Source organism: Salvia splendens, chromosome 13 (assembly GCF_004379255.2).
Source record: "Salvia splendens isolate huo1 chromosome 13, SspV2, whole genome shotgun sequence".
In the NCBI taxonomy this organism is placed as follows: domain Eukaryota; kingdom Viridiplantae; phylum Streptophyta; class Magnoliopsida; order Lamiales; family Lamiaceae; genus Salvia; species Salvia splendens.
The window spans coordinates 14,119,489-14,129,218 of NC_056044.1; the positions used below are offsets into that span (position 1 = coordinate 14,119,489).

General features: G+C 38.6%; 1 pseudogene; it reads right to left on the reverse strand.

The window, feature by feature from the left end:
* Positions 1-626: 626 nt before the first annotated feature.
* On the reverse strand, positions 627-9,167 carry LOC121760542 (annotated as a pseudogene).
* Positions 9,168-9,730: the final 563 nt, after the last annotated feature.

Sequence of the window (9,730 nt, forward strand, 5' to 3'; positions counted from 1 at the left end):
AGAGTGTGTTGCTTAGCAAGGGTAAGGGAGTACTCAAAATGAAAATTGGGACTTTTATATTGTGGTGGACTATTAAAAACTTGGCAAAATGTCAATGTATTGCATTACAGAAAATGACTATTGTCTTGAATGACAAAATTTTAGATTGGATTTTGAGTAAAAAAAAGTACTAATAGGATGTTATAATGATGACGGAAAAAAATTTATTCTAATTATGAGTAATTGGGATGAATTAAAAAGAAAATGTGGATATGTTGAATGAGATGAACAATATAGTACTAAATAAGGAAAGAAAAACATTAGTATGTTTTTCCTCGGTGATTCATATTAATGGCCAAATTGGTTTTTATAGCCAGCCTTGTAATTCTCATATAAGAAAAATATTGAGACATATGTAGAATAATACCAAAGATAAAATAAAAAAGAAATATTATAAGCCATTTCGAGGGTTGGTTTGGCTCATGCTGAAATACTACGAATCCATCTTCCAATTTTACCATCATTTTATAAGCCCAATATATATTACGGTCATATAGTTTACTTGTTTTTGAGTTAATTATGTTCATTTTTCTTTTTCTTCGGGAAAACCATTGCTCTAAAAATCAACCGATGCAGTTCTCAAAAGATGAGGTCAATAGCAAACCAATATCAACTTGAATGTAGTTAATAAACTCTACATGCAAAACAATTTTTGTGAGGAAATGAAAAACTCATAAATATCATACATCTGAAAAAAAGGTGTGGTTCAGAGGTCAACAAGAACGTAGGAGGATTGGACCCAGCATATCACTGGGGGCGAGTTGGACCTCGTTTGAACCGTGTTCACAACCTATGAAGCTCGAAAGCAGGGGATAGAAGCAAGACAAGTTCTTCTGGAATGAAGAATCTCCTAATGTACTTATAGCCTGTAGAGTAGCAACGATGAGAGGTGGTCGTGCAGCCAGTTCTCTTCGTCTTCCAGATCCTAGAGGTATCGTCCAGTGTGTTCGTCTGTCGAGAGATGAGTCAGGAAGATGTCCCTAGCAGGCAACAACAATGTAGAACTACTGCATGGCAAAGGTCTTCTTTTGACAAGATAAGACTCCACTTCTGACTCCTCGTAACTAGGAGGTCTGCAGAAATGTCTGGTAGAGGAGGATGAGGCATTTGCGTCATGGACCCAAGTTCCTGGAGCTTTTGACGTAGCCCTCCATTGCTATTTATCTTGTGTGCATGAATTGCCACAGCATCGAAAAGGATGACACTGTTTTTAACTGATAATTGAGCTCTGTGCATGTTGTAGATCTCCACTATTGCCTGCCATATTCGATGCAAGAATTATTGTCAGACTTCATAAATACTAAGAATTAAACTAGAACACTGGAATGGGCTACAAATAAAACTTATGATAGTACCTACCTGTATTAGTAAAACTTGAATTGCAGCTCGGCACTTGATATCGGATATAGCTGTATACAGACGACGACTCCTGGAGTTATCTGAACCATCGTTGGAGGAGACTGATTCATCACGACTGCTCTCATTGACATCATCTGTTGTCGTCAAGGATGAAGGAGAAATCAGGGCGTGTTTCGAGAGATGAAACCACATCCAACCACTTGTCTTCAGAGAACATCTCCCCAGCTTTGCTCATTAGGCGAACAAATGCAGCAATACCAATACCAGCACCTTCTTCAGAAGGGGATTAATTAACAAAAAGATGTACAACTAATTGCAGAGCACGTCTCATACAGCCATGAATCTTGATCGAGTTCCATATCACCATTGTCTATATTTGTACAAATAATTGACTGGAGTTTTTCCACGGTGAACAGGGAAAGAATAAAGGATCAAGTGACAATTAACTTACGCAATCTCAACAATCTTAGTGAGGCTGAAAACCCGAGGATCAGATGTAGATCGTAGTTCATCCATAAATACCTTGCACAGAGCCTTGACAAAATCAACTATCGCCTCACTATTCAGTTTTTGGCTCAGTGTTAACATCTCCAACTTGCTCCAACATGTTTAAGTTAGAGACTGCATTCTGAATCTTCGCCGCTCCCTTCTTTTTTAAAACAGGAAGATTGTTTGATCTGCCTTGTTTAGATTTGTCTAATTCATTAAGCTGGATTGCAAAGAAAGCAGCATCCGGTGGCCGTGAAACGCATGTTAATATATGTTCCCATCCCAGCCTTCCTGTAAATAGTTCCCATCCTCATCTGCTATGGTGACTATAACCTGTTACAACAAGTACACAGATGGACTGGAGTAGTCAGAAAATCTTGAAAATTGCTGAACACGAGTAACAAGCTTTAATCATTTCACTTTGATTTAGCACAGTCCTGAAAAGATTTTAGGAACATCACATTCTATCATCCCCCAAATAATATGCACTACCAACTTCTGTAACCATGAATAATGAAACTACACACTACCAATAACCCCAAAAAATAAATGAATCAATAAAGAGAGACACAAGAATTCTAATACAGAGTACTTAACAAGAAAGGAAAGGCTAGAGATAGATACACACAGCAAAAAACACTTCAAAACATAAAAAGAATGGGAAGGCTAAAATTAATCATACACAGCAAGCACAAGGAAATAATATTTACCTTGATTGCATCAATATTTTTCTTTTTGATATCTGCAGGTGAGTGGAGTGAAGTAAACTTGGCTAATGATGTCAAAAAAGCATCTCTATGAGTTTTCATGGACATTCCTGCAGTGACATGGGGAAAGCCCTCTAAGCAGAGGGCTATCACAATTTCATCATCACTTTGGTCAAGAGGAACACTGAAGGCAGCCAACATTGGAGCCCAACATGCTTCAATCATGAACTTGAGGACCACCGTATCTATGGCAGGATAGTAAATTGACCTACAATTTCCCAACAAGAAGAAAAATATCACGTTTTCTACAGAAATGATAAAAACCACCATTTCTCCAAACAAGAAGAAAAATATCTATGAAGCCCTGCTTCTTTAACTGACAAAACCTTTAAAGCTTCATCATTCATCAAGTCCTCATGCATTCCTAATTTACCCATCTTATCTTATGTGTGTTCATATATATGGCTAAAACCTTTTTCAAGGATAATAAGGACCATGACCAATAAAGTAGAGTTGCTTGGGGGGAGCTTTTTACAGGCCCAAGGACTACTCCTAGATTCCTAGCCATTATGCAGAAGATTTCAAAATCAAGCTTACTCTGACTTGCGACCTTTTTCTTTGAACTACTGTTCCTGCATGTGTCTCATGAGGTCATCACTGGTCTCCAGGGTAGAAACATCAGAAACTTCACTGGAAGCTTCACCCTGTGCATCCGATCCTTCAGTTGGCTCATCTATATTGCCATTTGTGTGAGGGGGACTCCTGCATCTAGTTTCTTTGACGACTGAATAATCTGGAATTCGCAATTGCTTGTTCATCCAGTTACCCATGCATTTTAGGATAGCAACTAAGCACTTCATAGCTTCTAGCTTCATACTAGCATCTTGAAACACCAGGTGGAACACCCTGAGCAGTTTTAAGTAGTCCATTGACCATTCTGGAATAGAAAATGAAATGACAAAAGATACAAGAGACCATAAGATTGTTTTAATTTTAGCAATTATATATTTTGCATGCATAACTTAGAAGCCCAGCAGTTATCTATCAAAAGATTAAAACTCAAAACTATCAGATATAAGTTGGGCAAAAAGTACACAGAGAGGACAAGTCCTTAATTGAGGAATATGTCTATCAAGATCTGTGAATCTCTCCAGAAACTGAAGGACTGTCACCTTCTGCTGAAAATTGGGTTGCACAACATTTTCCAACACTCGAAGGACTATCATAGGAAAAAATACCCCAATTTCTGCTTTCAATCCAGCTCTAAAACGCGACACCAGGCTCATAAATATGGAGCATGAGAGCTGGAACACGATCGATCATATGAGTTGAAGCACTGTTCTTCAATAGTGACAAACACAAGTACTGCATCTAAAAATCTGTTTAAGAAATAACTGTAATTAGCGATGCTTTGCATTCAAACCGAAAAAGATAGAAGAGCTATAAAATAAGACTAAAGGCCATTTTTGGTCCTGAACATATAGTAGCCATTTTACGATTTTTGTCCTAAACATTATCTTTTGGATTTTTTGGTCCTGCACATATGGAAATTTGATCATTTTGGTCCTCCGTCAACATTTCCGTTAAAAACTAACGGTCAATGGCCGATTTTGACCAAATTAAACTTTTAATTCTGATTTTTTACTCCCTAATTATTTTTACACTTCAATTTCATCTTCTTCCTTCTCGTATTTCACTTTTTTTAGATGAGTGATATCACTTAATTGTTGGATCTAAGTTTTCCTTCTCGTATTTCACTTTCTTTAGTTCAAAATTTTGATCTTTCCTTTAAAAAACCCATTTTTTGATTTTTGGATGATGATAAGTGGAAGGAAAGAAGATGAAATTGAAATGTAAAAATAATTAGGGAATTAATTAGGGAGTAAAAAATCAGAATTAAAAGTTTAAACTAACGGTCAACGGCCGATTTTGACCACATTAAACTTTTAATTCTGATTTTTTACTCCCTAATTATTTTTACACTTCAATTTACCTTACAAGATAAATAATGCATAGAAATAGCTACATAATGTACAGATTCAGGCTAGTTATGAACATAAGAATATTCCATTCATGAAACATGATAAATAATGCATAGAAATAGCTACATAATGTACAGATTCAGGCTAGTTATGAACATAAAAATATTCCATTTACTCTTTAACTCATGTACAACAGCAGACACTAGATGCATGAAACATGTATATAATGCATAGAAATAGTTTTAAAAATGCACAACATCAACCTAATAATGCATAACATTAACCCAGTAATGTACATTTAGAAAATAAACATTCAGCGTTCGCTCATACTACAATAATGTACCACACCAACCAAATAATGCAACAATACAACAGAAATAATGGACTCAGATTGCAAGAACAAGACCTCAATCATCAAACAGTAGTTATTATACTGCAAATTTTGAAATATGCCAAAACAGGGTCCTGCAATAATCTGGTCAATAATGTCTCACATCAAACAAATAATGCATGCACTCAAACAGGCAAACAATGCACTTTGCAAATCAGGTAATAAACATACAAATAGTCCATTGACTCTTTGACCTTATACAACAACAGCAACATGCATCATGAAACATGAAATATAATGCATACCAACAACAGTCACTTGATGGTTCTACCAGCGAACATAATGCATTTATATAGGTAAATAATGCAGAGATTATATCAGGTAATGACCAAACAAATATTCCATGTACTCTGTGACAATATAAAACATCAGTGGCATGATGCATGATGCATGATATATAATGCATAAAAATAGGCAATTAATGAGCAGACTCATTGAATTAATGAGCATAAAACTATTGCATTCACTACTTAACCGATGACCAACGACAGTTGGTTGAAGGTTGTACCAGTGAATATAATGCATTCATATAGGCATATAATGCAGAGATTACAACAAGTAATGCACATACACATATTCCATTAAATCTTCGACAATTAAAAACAGCAGTTACATGATGCATGATACATGATACTGTAATGCATATAAATACTGATATAATGTGCAGATCCATTAGAGTAATGAACACACTAACATTGCATTCACTCATAGACTAATTTCCAGCAGCAGACACATAAGGGTTATTAATGCACACAATTAGGTAAATAATGTACAAACGCGATTAAAAAATGCACATATGAAGTTTGATATAAACCCAATACATCAAGCACAGAATCAGTCCAACAGTCTGTACAAACGCGATTAAAAAATGCGCATATGAAATTTGATATAAACCCAATACATCAAGCACAGAATCAGTCCAACAGGCCAGGTATTCAAAATGCAAATGAAATTGTTTGCTCACCCTCCTTCTGCGATTGTTGTGAAATTGACGGCCGTCCTCTTTTAGAAATTTTAAATCTGCGAAAGACACCAAATAAACATAATCCTATAAGATTTCATCTACAAAATCCCTCACTACAACTGAATGGTGAAAAATGGTTGAATCGTCATGTGGGTGGTGTGTTATGATGGGAAAATCAGGGATAACGCTTGATGGAACTCAGAAAGTAAACCAGTAAATTAAAGTTCGAAAAACCCTACCTTCTCGTCGACCCGCAGAAGAAACTTGCACAAAACCAGAAGGGTTGTTGGACAGTAAATCCGACATCGATTGAAGTTCAGAGAGAACGGCGGAACCTTGAGAAAAGGCGGCTAGGGTTTTGAAAGGGGATGGAAATTGGGGGGAAGAAGCGGGTAGAGAGATTGTGAGTTAATACGTTTGGAGTGAATGATGTGTACAGTAGATGGAAGGTCGTGGGTATATCCCGCTTAAATCTCACACATGCCGTTTTCGGGAGTTTTTGAGTGTATACATTTACTAATTCACCCCCATGATGCACGAAATGCACCAAATAATGAACCTACGGGATCATATCTATGCTTATAATCCGTAGCGTCCATCAATCTAATCCAACGCTCTATATTGAGAAGGAACTTAAATCTAAGGGGAGAAAAGGAGATTAACACTACCCTATATATATATATATATATATATATATATATATATTTGAACTAGGAATTAACAAATTCTGCAAGGAAGAAATCAGCTGTTGGAAAACTAGAAAACCAAAAAAAATTTGAAACAAACAGCAGAAGAACTGCGAGAGAGTTCAGAACTGGTACATGAACTATATATCATGACCATGCTAATTATACCAGCAGAATCTAACTCAAAGAACACTAAGATAGTTTTGAGCTAGCATCAAAGTTCAAACTCGGCAATTCTGCTTGAGGAGCTGAGTAGTATAGGTGCTGATAAGACAATAGCATGGGGACAACATACCCATTACCATTAGGAGTCAATTAGTGACTTTGTTCACTTTTAGTTTCAGGACAGAGAACCTGAACTAGGGTAAGTCAAATCTAAAACAACTTATGCAGAAACCATATACTACATGGCAAACCATTTACTATTGCAATATAACAAAACGAACACAATGCTTGCTTGACAGCAAACACTGCAAGTTTCAATGAGCAAAAAGTAATCAACTAGTCCTCGCACTGATTTTACCCTTCCCAGTTATCAAAGGAAGGATATATCATCCTACGATCTTCTTAACTACTTTCCAATTCTATTACAATTTGAAGAAAAGTATCACCTAGAAGATAAACAGGACTGGAAATAAGATGAGCCTCTAATGACATGGGGATAAATTAGTACTCCATTATCATTTGGGTCAATTAGTTGTTTGTGCATAAATTCCCAATTGAAAATTACCTGCGCTAACTCCATAAGAAAATTCCCATCTAATCATTTAGAGAAAATTAAGTTCTCATGACTGTATAAGAATACTCCAATTTAAGGAAACCCCTCTAATAGAAAAGGAGTGTGAGGTTATTCTAGCTACCAACACCATATCAGCTTAGTTTCTATACTTCAGAAGATGCAGTCCCGGCACAAAGAAAAATCCATATCTTATCTTAATGCTAAATGCACGGTAAATACTCTAGTATAGTGTGATTATCTTAATGATAAATGCAGGGTATATACTCTAATATAGTGTAATACAGCATATCTAGTGTTCTACAACTAACCTTTTAAGAAGGATATTCATGCTTAGGCATCATAGCTATGCAAATATATAAATTAAGCATTGTAAAACTAAATAATTTGGATGAAACAATGCAACAATCAAATACCTTTCACTAGTCCTAAATATTGCCCCAGCATTTTCCAGTAAAAGTTTGAGCAATTCCAATGCCACTATCTTCCCCTTCATTGCTTGGGGATCAGCGACGGCATCCTTGGGTGGAGTCTTCATGGAGAGCTTACACAAAGCCAGGAAAACCAAAAAAGCATCCCTCCTCAACTTGTTTCCAATCTGCACCTCCAAATCATCATCCCTTTCTCCCTCACAGTCTGCTAACTCTCCTTTCCTACCCTCTAATGCCGTCTTATACATGCTGATCTCCCAATACTTAGCGTCAAGCATATCCTTATCCGTTGAGTCCAACAAATCCGCCGGATTTGTGCCCTCCACAGTTGAGGTCTTCGTCTCAAATGCCCCATCATGGGCCCCAGCCCCTGATCCCGTGACACCACTGGGCATACCAGGGCTGAAAACTCCATCTATATCCTGCATTATCTTAGTAATAAAACTCTGAACGAAAATCATGGAACCGTCCACATCTGCCTTCTCTGCTGGCTCCACAAGCTCTGCGACCACAATAGGCTGCAATGGCACCGTAGAAGAATCCGCCTCCATTCTCCTAAACACAATAGCTAGCATCTGAACCAACGACGCCTTGGCTGTCGTCTGATTCACCCCATTCTTACTATTCAAATATATGTCATAGCAAGTCCTCACCACTTGCAGCAGACAATCACCGTGCAGTCGCAGCGCAACCGACGTAACCCCTGAAAGAAGCGACTTGATCACCAACAACTCCGCATGCTCGTCCCCCAATTCGTGGCACTTGCAAGCGGAGTCGATCAATTTCGAGAGCAACTTCGCCTCCGCGCCACCGCTGGGGTCCGCTTCGCCGTGTAAGTACCCGTGGGCGATCAATTTCTGGACCGCATCAAGAGCAGGCTCCGCAACTTTGAGGTAGTTCGTGGATAGTGCGTTGATGAGTGGGCTGAGAACGATCTCGGAATCGTACAGGGAAAGATCTAGGAGGACGCCCGGCAGCAAAGACGCGTCGGAATCGGATTGCGCCGACGGAGACGTAGGCGTCAGATTGGGTGTGGTGAGGTGCTCGATAACGGATTTGCACTCGGACCCGAGCTTGGAATGCTTGCGCCACGAAGCATTTTTCTGGATCTTCTCGAGCGCGGGGATCAGGATTTGGTTTAAGCGGGAATCAACTTCCGAAGAAGCCATTCCCGAACTAGAAGATGAAGGCGGAAGGATTGAAATCTGCGCCGGAAATTGACACTACGGAGTCACTGGCTGATCTGAGCTTCCAGTTTGTCGGTGGCGGAGGCGCACTGGCTGATCTAGAGAGATAAACTGAGAAAACAAGAGGACAGCGGAGCTCTGCGGTGGTGGTGGTGGTGGTGGTGGTCAGGTGAATGGATTTGATTTGGGAGTGTTAAGCTTAGAGCATGCGCAGCCGTGGCGTCCGTCGCCACTGCCGTCCGCGCCGCTGGCACGGACGCCATCCGCCGCCGCTGCGCTCGCGCCGCTGGCACGGCGCTGCTCGATGTATCGAGCACGTCCGTGCCAGCGGACGCACACGTGGCGCGCTCTCATTCGTCAACGGCATAGCCGTTGTATTTAAACATTTTTTATTTTTTTTTAAAAAAAATCGGTATTTAATTATAAATAATGCTAAAAAATAAAAAAAAAATATTTTCCAAATCCCAAAAATATGGCCGTTTTTTTCCCGTTTTTACTGAATTTTTTTGATTTTTTTTATTTTTTTTCCCCAAAATCATCTATAAATACACACATTCATCACTCATTTATCACATCAATTCATCTCTCATTCATCTCTCATTCATAATTCTTATACAAACTATCAACACATTCAACATTCACTCAAAACATCAAATGGATTTCACTCATCTCATGGCGGAAGCGGAGCGCGAAGAACAAGAATACTACGAACAACATCGTGCCGCTTACGAAGCATATGTCGCGGCGAATACCCCCGCT